This window comes from Lotus japonicus, chromosome 3 (genome assembly GCF_012489685.1).
Source record: "Lotus japonicus ecotype B-129 chromosome 3, LjGifu_v1.2".
NCBI lineage: Eukaryota > Viridiplantae > Streptophyta > Magnoliopsida > Fabales > Fabaceae > Lotus > Lotus japonicus.
Window position 1 is genome coordinate 72563726 of NC_080043.1, and position 15864 is coordinate 72579589.

The 15864-nt window shown below is 34.0% G+C and overlaps 1 pseudogene; it reads left to right on the forward strand.

Moving 5' to 3' along the window:
* Window positions 1-1606: 1606 nt before the first annotated feature.
* On the forward strand, window positions 1607-6320 carry LOC130744675 (uncharacterized; annotated as a pseudogene).
* Window positions 6321-15864: the final 9544 nt, after the last annotated feature.

The window sequence follows — 15864 nt, forward strand, 5'->3', positions numbered from 1 at the left end:
ACTAATGTATGGTACACTCATATGGAATTGTGGGTACCGGAGCATGCAAATTTTGAATTATATTGAGAAATAATAGTTATAGATATTCTCTAAAAGATAATTATATTTATTTTAAATAGGTATTTTAGTTATTTTGTAATTTATTGGGAGAAAATAAGCTCTTATTTTAATTAAAATAAATTTAATCCCACAAATATGGACTCAGAATATTTCTTTAAATTTTATGAATTAATCTAAAATTATTTGGATTAATTTTAGGGGTGTCAATTTCTAACTCAGATTTTGAATACATATAATTTTGAATTAAGAGATATGATTAGATTTAACTGGGGAAAATGAACTTTAAATATTAATTCATAATATTAGTGTTAATATTTATTTTTAGAAGATAATCTAGTATTATTTGAATTACTTTTAGAGATGTTAGCCTTTAGCTCAGTTTTAAGACTGAATACATTGCATTTTAAATTATGAGATATTGATAGAAAACTATTTGAGATCAAACAGATAGATTTTCAGCTAAATTGAGGGGTGCACGAAAATATTAGAGGGTATGGAGATCTTTTTATCATTTTCTCACTCAACGCTATAAATAGAGGTGTTGGTTGAGGGAAATGCCACACACCTGCTTTTACCTCACCTAAAAACACACTTAAGGAATCATCAACCCTCAAGCACCTTTTCTTTTCTCTTTGGTCGAAATCCTCATTCATCACTCTAGTGAATTCAAGCTCTTGTTTCTAAGCTATAAGGTTATGATCTAATCCTTCTTGTTCTATGTTGCTCAAAACTTCCTTTAATTTGTGTTGGGAACAATCTCTTCTTCCCACAAATCCATTTCTGAAATTTTCTTACAAATTATGAAAAACTCTACCTTGTTTTAATTATGAAAATCTTATGGAGAAAACTTCTTGATGTCTTGTTCAAAGTTTGGAAGAATAACCCTTATCTTTTTCTCTTAAAGGTCGCGCGTTACACAAGTTTTTGGGGTATGAGAAAAACATTTTGAATCATCTTCTTCCTCTTCTTGTCTCTTAGACATGAAATTACCTAGGGTTTTCGGTTCAATCTTTTCTATAATTAGAACATGTATTAATTGAATTGCATTATTTTGTCTAGGTTGACAAGTGCATGCATTACTACCTAAGGAGGTAAGGGTAACTCTTGTGTACCTATCCATCGTTTGTATGTGTTTGAGATGAAGGTGTGTTTTAATTTGATTTTGTTTGGTTGATGTTTTGACATGTTTAACTTGAAAACTTGTTGGAGATGTGGCTATGAGTTACGAGTTTGTTAGTTGGCTAATTCGAGAATTTAGGGCTTGAATTTGAAGTGGCGATGTAGATGTAGTGGTGATTGCATCACGTGATTATCCCACCTTGCGAGGTGACGATGGATGGTTGTTGTTAATTTTAAATTAGTGATTTTTTGTTGATATTTGTTTGAATTTAAATCATTGATGATATTGTTATTTTTAATTGCTTGTCTTATATTTTATTTAAATTTCAAATGTGACGACATGATATCTTATGTGATTTGTTTGAATTTTAAGTTAACTCTTCATGTTTGCTACTTGTTGTATGAGCGCCTAACGTTAATTTAGACGATGGAGGATCACTCAGTGATTGAGTGTAGAATCAACGGTAAGCTTGAGGTGGCAAATATGAAGATCTATGACTTCTTCTTTGATGCGAATGCTACAAAGAAAACCTAGTTCTACCCAGTGGCGGATGTTATAAGGGACTAGGGAAGGGCCCAGCCACCCTATTGTTTTAAAAAAAAATTACCAGTACTGCTATAAAAAAATATTATAATATCATGCTATAAAAAATCATGAAAAAGTATATATAGCTCAGTGTACCAAATATATTATTACATATGGCTATATAGATAGAGAAACATATATTAATTATAAACTAGTAAAGTGAATTTTTAGATTTATTTCCAAAGCTTATTAGACACACTTCTTATCTTTCTTTCCAAAGTTTTGCCCTGCACTACGGAAACAAAAACACATCAGAAGTGCCGCCCAAGCTTATTGATCCATTTCGATCCAGTAAGTCATGCATTCATGCGTCCCCTTTAATTTCTTTTCTTTGGCTATTTTTTCATGTTCTTTTCTATTTTTCTTTGATGTATCATGTATCAGTTTTTGGATTGGGGCACCTATTTGTGTCCCCTCCTTTACTAATATTAGTTCAGTTAAAAAATACAGAAAGTGAAGGCTGAAGAGTATTTGTTCCCAACTTTTATTAGTAAAAATTATACAACAACTCTTAACTCTAAACTAAAGCTGTTTTACTTCCATTTTCTTGCTCTAACCTCATTTTTAATGTGCAGGTGCTGAGGTGCAGCTTTAAGTCTCTAAAGTCTAAAGCTTCCTCATTTTTTTCTTGTCTGAAGTTATAATCAAAGATTCTGATCAAAAGGTTAAGAAGTTAATTTCTAAGAATGTTTTCTATTTTTATAAAGCTTTTTTTATTGCATCATTAAATCATTGTAATTTTCATTTGTGCTTACAGCTTACAACTTACGACTTACCTATGTGTTTTATAATTTAGATCTTCCTAGTATCTTGACATTAATTTGCCCTGTATAAGTTAATTTTCCTAAATTGAATCTTTTATGTAAACTTGTTTTGAGGTCATAAATTTTGTAATGTTCAATGGTAACATTCATTCTAAATTGACATTGCTGCTGCTTATATTACTTAAATTTTTTCTAATTGGATGTTTTGAAATTTGATGCCTCATTTGTTTAGCATTTTCCTCTATTAGCTTATTAACTTAATATTTTTATTTTAATATGTAGGTGATTCTCTACAAAATAATGAGTAAAACTAGAAGAATTGATTCTTTTTTTAAGAGAAAGGTTTGTGAGGAAGATGAACAAAATGCAACTTCTGTGCCTGTTGAACAAGGAGAGAGTTCTCAAAATCCAACATTTGAAGAAAAAGAGAAGCAAGTTTCCAAGTTTCCTAGAGTTACATATGATCAATTTGAAAATTCTTTAGAACGTGATCCAGGAAAGCACTCTCAAATTTGGCAATATCCACCAGATCAAATGGATGAAGTACGGAGGGTCTATTGGAAATGGGGTCCATATCAAATGCATCTTGAACACTATCCTTTTTCGGGTAAAGTTGGTCGTCGGAGAAGGTTTCAATATTCTTGGTTTAGCATATTTCCTTCATGGTTAGAGTATTCACCTTCGAAAGATGCTGCATATTGCTTACCTTGTTATCTTTTTAGCAAAAAACCAAGTGGACGACCTTGGTCAGATGTCTTCATTGCCACAGGTTTTAGAAGTTGGAAGAAAGTTAATGATGGAAAGAGATGTGCTTTTCTTAAACACATAGGGACCGATCCTTGCTCACCACACAACAATGCAATGAGTGCTTGTCAAGACTTGTTGAATCAGGATGGACATATTAGGAATGTTATTCATGTGCAAAGCTCAAATCAAATTATGCAGAATCGATTGCGTCTCAAGACTTCAATTGACACAGTTCGTTTTTTAACACTTCAAGCTTGTGCTTTTAGGGGCCATGATGAATCTAGTGGATCCAAAAACAAAGGTAATTTTCTTGAGTTATTAAAACTACTAGCATCATACAATGATGAAGTTGCAAAAGTTGTGTTGGAAAATGCTCCATATAATTCCAAATATACTTCACATCATATTCAAAAAGAGCTCTTGCATATTTTCTCTAGTAAGGTGAAAAACCATATCCGTGAAGAAATTGGGAACTCTAAGTATTGTGTTGTTGTTGATGAAGCTCGTGATGAGTCAAAAAAGGAACAAATGGCTCTTGTCTTAAGATTTGTTGATAAAAATGGTTTCATACAAGAACGGTTTTTTCATATTGTTCATGGTAAAGACACTATGGCTGCAACTCTCAAGCAAGAACTATGTGCTATTCTTTCTCGGCATGATCTTGATGTTTCCATCATTCGAGGTCAAGGGTATGATGGTGCTAGCAACATGAGGGGAGAGTGGAATGGATTACAAGCATTAGTTTTGAATGATTGTCCTTATGCATATTATGATCATTGTTTTGCTCATAGATTGCAACTTGTCTTGGTTGCTGCATCAAGGGAAGTGATTCCAATTCATCAATTCTTTTCAAAGTTGACTTTTATTATCAATATTGTTTGCTCTTCTTGTAAGAGACATGATGAGTTACAAGCTGCCAAGTTAGAAGAAATTGCACTTTTTTTAGAGATTGATGAACTTGAAACTGGTAGAGGAGCAAATCAAATTGGTACTTTGAAACGAGCTGGGGATACTCGTTGGAGCTCACATTTCAATTCTGTTTGTAGTTTGATCAGTCTATATGGTGCAACTTGTTCTGTTCTAGAAAAAATTGTTGTTGAAGGGTCCACTTATTCTCAACGTGGGGATGCTGATAGTGCATACAAAAGCATGACCTCATTTGATTTTGCATTGATCTTGCATTTGATAAGAGAGCTTATGGGGATAACAGATGCTCTTTGTCGAGCTTTGCATCAAAAATCTCTAGATATACTCAATGCTATGCATCTAGTCCGCTCCACAAAAGCACTTATTCAGAACTTGAGAGAAGATGGATGGGATAATTTATTCAAAAGTGTGAGATCTTTTTGTGAAAAACATGATATTGAGGTTCCTCAATTCAATGCTTCTTATGTAGCAAGACATGGACGCTCTCGTCACAAAGAGGACATTACAATTGAGCATTACTTTAGAGTTGAAGTATTTTTTGTTACAATTGATAAGCAGTTACAAGAGTTGAATAACAGGTTTAATGAGCAAGCAATGGAGTTATTAACTCTAAGCTATGCTTTGGTTCTTAAGGATGCTTATAAAGCTTTTAATATTGATGACATTTGCACGACAAATATTACCCCATGGATTTCAATGAGCAGGAGAAGATTATTTTGCCATTTCAACTTCAACATTTCATTGTTGATGCTCGTCAGGAATCAAGTTTGCAGAATTTATCAACTATACAAGAATTGTGTACATAACATTTCATTGTTGATGCTCGTCAGGAATCAAGTTTGCAAAATTTATCAACTATACAAGAATTGTGTACATGTTTGGCATCAACAAAAAAATCAGAAGTGTACTACTTGATTGACCGATTACTTCGTCTTGTCATGACTCTTCCAGTTTCTACTGCTACAACTGAAAGATCTTTTTCAGCAATGAAAATAATCAAGACTAAGCTGAGAAACAAGATGGAAGCTGATTTCCTAGCTGATAGTATGATAGTTCACATTGAAAGAGAGATTGCAACAAGTTTCAGTTCTGATTCAATTATTGATGAATTTAAGTCATTGAAGGAGCGCAGAGCAGCACTTTAATTGAAGGTGACTCTTAGTTGATTTCTTTAATAGTATGCTCAATATATTGTTTCAATTGCACTTAAATTTTGAATTTATGATATAATATTCACATATATAACTTATGAATTAATAGTCACATTGGCCCTCCTATATATTTTGGTCAAACTCCGCCACTGGTTCTACCATCTCGTTATCTAATGTTTTGAATTATCTCTTCTTTAGTTTTGCAGCATCACATGGTTGCTAATATATTACTTTTGAATTTGAGATTATATATATTTAATATATATTATTGGATATTAATTCTATCATATTAAGGATTAGCATTTTGGGAATTTAAAATTGAACTATTTTCTCCAGAGATGTAACAGATAAATCATGTTTGAACTTGGGTAGAGATAGGCCACTTTCAAAAATTGTATCACCTTAGAAAAAGATTGGTTTAAGTCTCTAGACTTGTTTCTTTGGTTACTAATGTGATCCCTGATTGATTGGGAAATTAGGGTCTTACAACTTTCAATTTTAATGAAGAATTCACAGTTTTTATTCACCCTTGTAGTGAGGGGCAAAAGCAAAACCATCAAGGCAAGTTGCAGTTGTCTACTTCCACGTCCCGGTCTTCGTCTCAAAACTGGACACTTCAAATTCGACTTCTTGTGGAGGACAAAATGCTCATGATGAACCTGAACCACGATTCCGCCGATGCTGCTACTATATCTCGTGGAAGCCCGAAAAATGAGTTGTAGACAAAAACCACTGCGTAAAGATTCCCAATCTGGTTCGTCGAGGATGAAGTCATCTAGGTAAATTTATTGGTGAGTGAATTGTAGATGGAATAGTCATTATCGGTGGTGTATCTGGTCTTGCAGCAAAAAAACAAACCTTTGGAGCCCAAGAAAACATTGAAAAGGTTGTCCTAGCGAGTTATGAATTGTTGTATGAAAATTAGGTATCAAATCAAATCCAACCATCACTTGGAGGCATATTTGCATCCAGCGAGAAGTCCTTTCTAGCACTCACATTATTTTCTTAAGCATTTGATACAGTAGGATGTCTATTAATTACCAGAAAAAATCTTCTATAAATTAAACTTATTTTTACTTTCATATTCTTAAAATTTTAAATATATTTTTTATAATTTAAATATAATTTAACTTAATTTAAATTGCTAATTATAGTTAAAACAATATTCTCTTAATTTATTTAATTTTTCTATTTTTTAAAGGAATTTTGCATTACTTAAAATTTTATTCAAACATATAGTCCGAAATGGTTGGATTTTCTATATATTTTAAATATATTTTTCTTTTTTTAAGTATATAATTTTGATAATATTACATTTTATACATTCAAAACGATTTATAATTTATTAATATTTACTATTTTATCTTTCGTAAAGTTCTATTGGAGAATAAGAGAAATGTTATGTACCCTACAAACCATTCTATAATATTAAGAAAATACTGTATGGAAAAATAAATCCATAAAAATCAATACTACATCAATAAGGACGTTCTAGAAAGTGAATATAAAAAAGGCTAATCCCAGTTTGTATAATATCTCGGAAAGCCTCTGTTCTTCCAAGGGTTGGAGACTATGTTGTATACCTTGATCAGTAGCTCAGGAAATCGATTGTCAAAATAGCGAAAAATATCGCCCGGATAAGATCCAAATGCAGCCTGGATATCTCTATTCAACGATCCATAATGATGAGCTTTGTTTCTTATGACCCTTAGCAACGCATAAACACTATGATAATCGTAATCGTCGTACTCGAGGTTCTTATTAATAGTACAATAAACACCCAAAGCTATATGAATCACTTTTTAGTGTTTGAATATTCATACCGAGCACTTCTGAAACTTGCCAATGTCGCAAGCTAATGTCGGTGGTAATAGCAGAAATTCACATCCTTTTATTATTTTTCCCAAGTTGGAAAGATGGCTTACTATTTTTCCACATATACTAAAAATTAATCATAAAAATATGGTAAGACGTAAGTAAATAATAATATGAAACCATACTAAATTTCTTGATTCTTCATCCACACACATATATATATATATATATATATATATACACACACTAATAAATTAATTAAAAATAAAAATATGATAAGAAGTTGATAAATAAATAAAAAAGAAATCATATTAAACTGCATTAACTATTTTTTGGTACTTTTTTGGATTTGACTTATTCTTATCCATCAAAATATTTTTACCTTCATTGATTTATTTTACTAATAACATTATTTATATATCTATATCTATATATTAATATTGATTAAATAATAGAAATAATTTTTTTTTGAATGGAAACACAATCTTATAAGTGGACATATAAGTCCTGTAACACACATACAATATAAGTTGGAACAGCTAAAGCTCTAAACTCTACAAAAGTATATCATCATCTTCATGAAACTAATTAGAAATTAGCCAAGTTCCTTATTTTGCAATAACTTATACCCTGTAACAAGCAAGCTAAACAATGTGTATGTGCATCTTAAAGTCAAGTTACAACCAATATTCCATCAAACTCGAAAAAAAGAACTGAAACACAATCTTATAAGTGGTCATATAAGTACTGTAATACACATAAAATATAAGTTGGAACAATTAAAGCCCCAAACTCTACAAAAAGTATATCATCTGCATGAAACTAATTAGGAAAATACCTAGAGTTGTATCTAGGACCATGCTGCTCCCTCAAGTTATCTGCAATTTCTAGGAGCAATCTGAAGCCTTTATCCAGCTCTCTTGGGTAGAGTTTGAGATAATGCCTCTTGCATCTCAGAGCATTGATGATGATCGGAAGATTCACATCTGGTACGGATTCAACCCAAATTGTATGAGATGCTAATTTTTGGTAATACTTAGGAGGTGTCTCCAGCTCCACTAGCAAGTAACCTGAATCATCTGACCCAATATACCTTCTTATCGAAGATATATTGGCAAAACTCATCTCCAACTTATGATCAATTGGACCTTCACGGATCTCCCAGATTAATTTCGCAGTTGCACCCAAAAAGCGGACCATCAGTCCTCCTTTGAGAGCAGGTTGAAATTTTGAAATCATCAATTTTCAGCATATGGGCTTAAGGTAGATGGGATTAGGCTTGGCTGCAAGTGGCAAGGGGAGTGAATCTTCAACAAAATCATCCCATTCCAGTTGATTGTTGTTATTTTCTTCATTGTTGTACATTGTTGTCTTGCTCAAGTTCATGGTTTGCTTCTTCAGTGTTGTCAGCTAAATCCTTAAAGAGGTCGCTTATATACTCATCATCAGAAAGAGAAAAGTTATGATAATCAATGTCATCCAGCTCATTGTTGCTTGGTTTTACATTGTTGTTGTCTTGTTCCAGCTCATGGTTGTTATTTGCTTCTTCAGTGTTGTCAGCACACTTCTTAAGGATATCATTAATATCATCATCAGAAAAAGAATGGTCATTATAATCAATTTGATCACCACTTCCATCCTGTTAAGACAGCAAGAAAGAGAAGTGTTTCTATTAGCAAAACATAGCTGAAAATAATAGAAATACTTTACCACATATATTTATCTGACTAAGCACATTGTTTATATATTATAGTTGCATACATTTTACATGTACCATAAGAAACATATGCATGTTGACCCAATGATACAAATATTTAATCACATATTTTGAATCTTACTAGCCACATTATTTCAATTGTTTACCTAACTATGTTGACTCACCATCTTCCCATATAAAATGTATGTTCTTGGATGTCGATTACAATTAAGAGACCATTTTATCCACATTAAGTGTATGTCTTTAATTTGAGTGTCGGTTATCACTAGGGTGTATATATCGTGACCATTAATTAAATCAATCTTCTTAAATATTTTTGAGTTTTTTCTGCACTCCGAAATATCCATGCGTTACTTCTAAGTTATACATATGCATGACATCTTCCTCAATAAGATAATTAATGGGTTTTCTAATTTTATTAATCAGTTTCAATTTTTAAATTAAAATACAATATGATGTGGACTTTGAATAATAAAATAAAGATAACTTTTATTGATAAATTATTGACCCGGGGATATAATGATATTTTTGTGTGTCGTTTATTTTACTTTTATTATATTTTCAGAATTTAATTAGATTTTAAGGTATTTTTATTTGATTTACTGGATTAATTTATTAGTTTTATTTATTTTTATTTGATGATTTTAGAATTATAGACTTTGTTAGGATTTTGGTTGTTTTTGTCTTATTTTTATTTATTTTTATGTTAATTTTATTTCACAAAAATCAGGAAAAAAAAAAGAAATTTCAAATTTCCCATGAGAGGAGTGACACAATGTTGAAAGATTTTTTATCACTCTACTTTCAAATTTCTTAAGACTCAATTTTTGTATAGTAAAAGGTTTTGTCGTATCCACAGGGAGGTGTAATACTTACTATTAGAATTATGGAGACCTAACTCAACTAAAAAGCTAGCTCTTGAGTTGAGGGTTGATCTACCTTTTATAAACATTTATTTGGTCATATTTCTAGCTAATGTGAGACTTCTAATACTTACCACATTCAATAGTTAACAAAAAAAAATAAACAGACTTAAACGATGGTTTTGCAAAGAGAGTGATTGTTTGTCTAAACATGAAAATAAATGAAAAGCAAGTAAAATAACGGGAAACAACATGTATGAAATTTTTTTAGGATTAGATTTCATTGTTTGATATTTTTTCAGTGATTCAAATACAAAACAAGTCTAAGAATGTGATTCATCTGTGGGTATGGTGTTTCCGGGTAGCGATGAGGAGGCTATTCGTGGTTTGGCAGAGGAGCTTAGAGAGAGTTGGCCTGTTGGCTTGTAGGCGTTTGGTGCCCGACTCTTGGTTTTATTTTTGGTTTCGAGGCTCTTGTGGGTGCTTGGTGGTGGGGTAGGTTTTTGGCTTGAGCTTGTCTTGTTTCTCTCTGTTGGGTTTTCTTTGTTCTTTGGGTTGGTTTTGCGTTTCTCTTTTTTCTTTCCTCCTTTTGTGAGATTGTACTTTCCTTTGAATTTGAATAAATCTTTTTTGCTCTAAAAAAATGAAATTTAGGTGTTTAGGTGACTAACAATTAGGATTATTAGGTGATTAACTCTAGTTCATACTTAAATGTTGTAGCTTTCACTCACAAGTCGAATCAAGCAAAATACCCTAGGTGATCAATCTAAGATTGGGTTGTGATGAGGAATGATGGAAAGTTTGATGAAGAAGATGAAGTTGTAAGAAGAAGAATATGAGAAGGAGATTATGATTTTATGTTTTTCATTTTTCATTAATCAATTTTTGATTTCCACATGGGTAAAAAAATATAAAAAATGAATTTGTTAATCTCTGTTAAGTATTTTTTAACGTCAATGACTAAAGTGACTGGCGTTTGCCACTTTGGGGGACCGCGAGATGAATAAAATTCATTCAGGGACGAATGTAAAGTCGGTGGACACTTTTGAGGACCAAAGTGATCATTTACCCATTAATCCTTTCTTTTCATTTCTCCTAGATCGTAATAGATTTAGGGTTACTCATCAACGCTATCTCCATGAGCGCTCAAAATCCGGAGCTTGATCCTGGTTACCTTAGGAGGTCTGCTGTTCTAAAGCCCGATCCTCCGATCAACCGTCGAGCTGTCATTGTCTGTATAGACTATTATGGGGAAAATGGCGCTTTTAAGTCAACCTATGGCAACAGATTTTTGCTGATACCCTCATTGAAAAGTGCAATTTCAAACGTTAGGATATTACTATGATTAGCGACTCAATTTTTGCTGATCAACGGGAAGTGACGCAAGAGTTTGTTCTGAAAAAACTGTTAGATGTTTCGGAGGAATCTAAAGAGAAGGACGAGGTTCTTTTATATTTCTCAGGTCATGGCGGCGCTCCCTATCCGGGCTCCTCTACTGCACACTTGCAATTACTAGGAAGGTTAGCTCTGTATGGTTTTAAGGTTCGACCTATCATTGAGAAGTTGGCTCTGAAATGTCGGGTGACTGTTGTTCTTGATATGTGTGGAGCAGAGGCTTTCTTGGGCGATCTTGAACCTGCCCCGAAGCGGGTGCAGTCGGGGGTGATACTTTTAACATCTTCCAGAGCTTCGCAGTATTCTTATCTAATTGTATCTTCCAAACTCCTTCTACCACATCTATGGCATTTTGGTATACGTTTTCAAATATATATTTTCTGTTTGTTTTAATTTGTTTATGTCGTTTCTAACAGTACATAGCATTTATCTTTACATTTGACGTCTTATTATGTGTATCACATTTTTCATATATTTGTATTAGTGTAAAATGGGATGTCAACTATTAGAAGATTAAAGTCAGAATGTGGAGATCGAATTGCAAATTCCCTAGGAATTCTCACACTGCATCTGCATGTGCTTCAGTTTCTGCTTTGCAGGAAAAGCTCCAGGGACAAAGATAGTGCACTGACAGAAAATATTGTGACTATTGAAAATGATGAAGTAGAAAAGAGGAATTCAAATTTTCCAGAGTTGCCAAAATTATAAACAAAATACAAAATTTCCAGTCTACCATTAGGCACCATCCACCATGACCACAATAAAAAGTCAATCGTGTATCAGTTAACCGCGTAATAATTTATGAAGAGAAAAATGAAATAAATAAATGAAATTGTGTTGTATACATCAAACATTTCCAAAAACTTCCTTAAACACTACATTTACAATACTAGCCTAATGTGACAAAATTGTAGCTCATCAACCAGATGTAACGGAAGATTTTATTCTGGAAAAGCATATAGATGTTTCGAAGAAATCTGAAGAGGACGACTTAGTTGTTTTTTACTTTTATGGACACAACGACTCTACCGATCCTGGCTCGCCTACTGCACACTTGAAATTAGGAGGAGGGTCAACTCTGTATGGTTATAATGTTGGCGCTGAAGTGTCTGGTGACCGTGATCATTGATATATGTGGAGCAGAGACCTTCTTGGGCGATCTTGAACCCACTAAGAAGTCTAATAAGCGGGTGCTGCCGGGTGTGATTCTCTTACGTATTCTAGAGCTTCCCAGCCCTCGTATGATATACATAAAATATCGATGGCATGACTTTCATAGGTTAGTTCACCTATTACCTCTTCTCAGCTATTCGTCAGAGTCTAACTTTGCCCACGTATGAGGTCATTCTCCAAAGTGCCAATAGGTTGGTTGCAAAAGATGTTTTAGATTACAATGAAGAGGTTGAGAGGTTGAATTCCACCATCAAGAAGGAGATTTGTAAGGCACGTAGAAACAATAAGGGTGATAAGTTGAAATAATTGAGTAAAAGACTGATAAATCTGGTCATCAAGCCTTACTTTAACCTGAAGTTCACTAACAAGTAGTACCACAACTCCATAATTGGTACTTACAAGCGGCTTACAGCTCCATAATTGGTACATGTTAGACAAAATTTCAACTTGTGATATAAAGTTTATGCGCGATACGCTCGTTGAAAAATGCAATTTCAAAACACAGGATATTACTCTCATTAGTGACAAAATTGAAACTCATCAATCGGATGTGACGGAAGATTTTATTCTGGAAAAGCTCATAGATGTCTCGAAGAAATCTGAAGAGGACGGCTGGGTTGTTTTCTACTTTTCTGGACACGGCGGCTCTACCGATCCTGGCTCGCCTACTGCACACTTGCAATAAGGAGTAGGGTCAGCTCTGTATGGTTATAATGTTGGCGTTGAAGTGTCTGGTGACCGTGATCGTGGATATGTGTGGAGCAGAGGCTTTCTTGGGCGATCTTGAACCCGCTAAGAAGTCTAAGAAGTGGGTGCAACCGAGTGTGATTCTCTTAACGTCTTCTAGAGCTTCCCAGCCCTTGTATGATATACAAAAAATATCGATGGCATGACTTCCATAGGTTAGTTTACCTATTACCTATTACCTCTTCTCAGCTATTCGTCAGAGTCCAATTTTGCCCACGTATGAGGTCATTCTCCAAAGTGCATATAGGTTGGGTACAAAAGATGTTTTAGATAACAATGAAGAGGTTGAGAGGTTGAATTCCACCATCAAGAAGGCGATGCGTAAGGCACGTAGAATAATAAGGGTGAGAAGTTGATAGAATTGAGTAAATGACTGATAAATCTGGTCATCAAGCCTAACTTTAACCTGAAGTTCACTAACAAGCGACACCACAACTCCATAATTGGTACTTACAAGCAGCTTACAGCTTCATAATTGGTACAGGTTAGGCATAATTTCAACTTGTAATATAAATTTTGAATACATGTTCTGGATTTTAGGATTTGTTTGGATTAGTGGTATGGGGTGGGATGTGATGGAATGAGATGCAATATTTTTAAATTCTGTTGTTTGGGTATCCTAATGGGGTGGGATGAGATGGAAAGGAGTGGGTTAGATACCACCGATTATGTTGTTTGGATTCCCATCAAGAGGAGTGGTGCCATCGCGCCACTTATGCACTAGAGAATGACACAATCGCGCCATGTGCGTATAGAAGAAGATATGACCTCGTTTTGCATCATTCGAGGACATTTTGAGCAGTTTTTGAAGTGTTTTTCTGTGGAGATTAAAGAAGAGAAAGTCTGCACGCTTCAAAGCGTAAAGAACTCTTATATTTTGAATTATTCGTTGAATTATGAATGTCATGCTTGACTATACTCTCTTAGGTACTTTGGAGATTTTGGTGAATTCTTTCTAGGTTATGTTTTGAATTGCTTTTGTACTCATGGAGTTTTAAGTTTTATCTATGAAGTTCCCAACCTTTGTTATTGAATCCTAACGCATATGGATTTTTTCCTACTTTGTAAGCAATTAAGAAATCAATAGGAAGTAGGGAACCAATGTGGAATTGACTGAGAATGCCTAACCTTAGAGATAAGGGTAACTTTCAATTTTGTTGGCTAGTAACTAAGAACGTAAGTTCTCTAATTGAACTCGTCTATGAACTAAGAGATTAGTGCTAGTAGTTTGATTGGAAGTTCTGCGTAATTAAGAGATTATCACGTAGAAATCTAGCCAAGCACCATATATGAACTAGATTATTCATGAGTGAATTGACCTTTTAAGAACATAAGTTAGATTGATGAAATCATACCGCAAATACTACCCATCTTGAATGTTTCAGACGCTCTTTTGAAATTACAAACTTTAATATTTTGTTCGTTCACAACATCACTTTTCACCTAAACACTTGTTACTTTGTCTTTCTAGTGAATTATTAATTATAAGTATGGGGTACTTATAATTATTTTATTTTATTATAAATAATGATCAATAAATTTAACAAATACTTTATTAATATTTATAATTTACTATTTGATAAATTTAGATATTAAAAACATGAGAAAATCTTGCTCGAATTAAGTTAATTCGCTATAGATCGTAAATATTTCAATTTTAGTATTTAACATACTCGCACACAAATTTATAAGATCCTATTTAATTTTTCTTTCAAAATGATAAATATTATGAAAAGAATTAGGACGAAAGTTTTGTTTTGACGGTCAAACCAAACGACTTCATTGAATAGAAATTAACTGGGATGATCGGTCATCTAACAGAATAGAACCTAGACCGATAGGACCCTCATCAAACCATACATAATCACAAGAAGAAAAAGAAAATTTAAACATGAAGTCTGCAGCTCTATTACAGTGACGTTTAACATGAGAAAGGAAACATAACTAGCTGATCCTAACTCCAGGATAAGCACTTTGCAGTCTTCCCATACAATATGCAAATAAGATCGCGAGCCAGCCGTTGAATTCCAAGTCTGGGTTAGAGTAATACAATCAGATTCAAAGGAAACATTTGAGAAACCCATAAATAAGCATTGTTGCAATGCCCACTTAAAACATGTTGCATCAGCCAAAGTAGGATTCATCTGTCGTGGTGGTTTGTGGCAAGCACCCACCACCAAGTTCCCAAATTCATTCCTTATTACAAGGCCGAAACCTGTACCTTTTGCATCAAAGTGTGCTGCATCGAAATTTACCTTCAAGAGACCCGACAAAGGACGCTTCCATGAAACTTGTGCTGTTACCGCATGCCTATGCACAACTTCATTCAGAGGAGAACACCCTGTATCAGTCATGGAAAGGGCCAGATTTAAGGTCTGCGAAACAGAGAGAAGATAGCCATGGAAGTGCTTTCAGTTTCTCCTCATCCATACCGCCACACCATAGCTGCAACATGACTAGCTGCCTATTTATCATCCAACCACAAGAGGCTCTCCAACCATGATCGAAAAGATGCCGGAGAGGAGGTAGGAACCCGGATAGATAATTGGGATGCAAACCAGATTCCCTTTGATTCAGGACATGAAAATAGAGCATGGAAACCAGTTTCCGCTTCCAAACCACACACCGGGCATATATCATCTTCCGTAATTCCATGCCTACGTAAATTCGTCTTTACTAGCAGAATATTGTGGCAAGCACGCCATAGAACATCACGGCAACGGGGAGAGCCTTGGATACGCCATAAGCTTCCAAATGGGGTCGTTACCAAAAGGGGAATTGGGTTTAACGCCCCACCCTT